Source organism: Phytophthora parasitica, assembly GCF_000247585.1.
Source record: "Phytophthora parasitica INRA-310 unplaced genomic scaffold supercont2.373, whole genome shotgun sequence".
NCBI classification, from domain to species: domain Eukaryota; phylum Oomycota; class Peronosporomycetes; order Peronosporales; family Peronosporaceae; genus Phytophthora; species Phytophthora nicotianae.
In genome coordinates, this window is record NW_008649359.1 from 6,960 (window position 1) to 7,555 (window position 596).

Below are 596 nucleotides of genomic sequence, written 5' to 3' on the forward strand. Positions count from 1 at the left end.
CCAAGTGCGTTACCTTGAAGCATCTACTCCAAACGCTAAAAGGCAATAATATGAAGATCTGTTGTTACTTCCCGATGATAGCGCTCCCAGTTCTTTCCACAATTGCTATCGCAACGTATCATAATTGGGGTATCCACAGTCTCTGTACATACGTCATTGTTTATCCTGTGAACGAGAAATTTGGGCCGAATACTAGTACAGTAATTTGCCTCAATAGCGAGCTCTGGTCCGCTATATATTTTCACGTGAATTATGTGACAGAGGTGTGGTTAGTACGAAAGCATAAGCATTGACAGGGATGTGCAGACTTTGTATTAAGGGTTATAAAATGATATGACCTCGCTATATGAGGCTATTACTCTCGGCATTATGGACACATTGTTCTGTTTACGGCATGCATATGGCGTAGAGGAAAAAAAATTCTGATCCGTTCGTTTTGTCTTCAGTGGAGACTCTTCCCCGCAAGTACTCGTAGTCTTCATTTCCCCCGACATTTATCACGTGCAATGCAGTTTCGCTACGTTTTGCTGTTGGTCGGTGCCGCTTTCTTTGCAGGTGGAAACGCTGCAATGGCGACGATGGATTCTCAGTTGAGT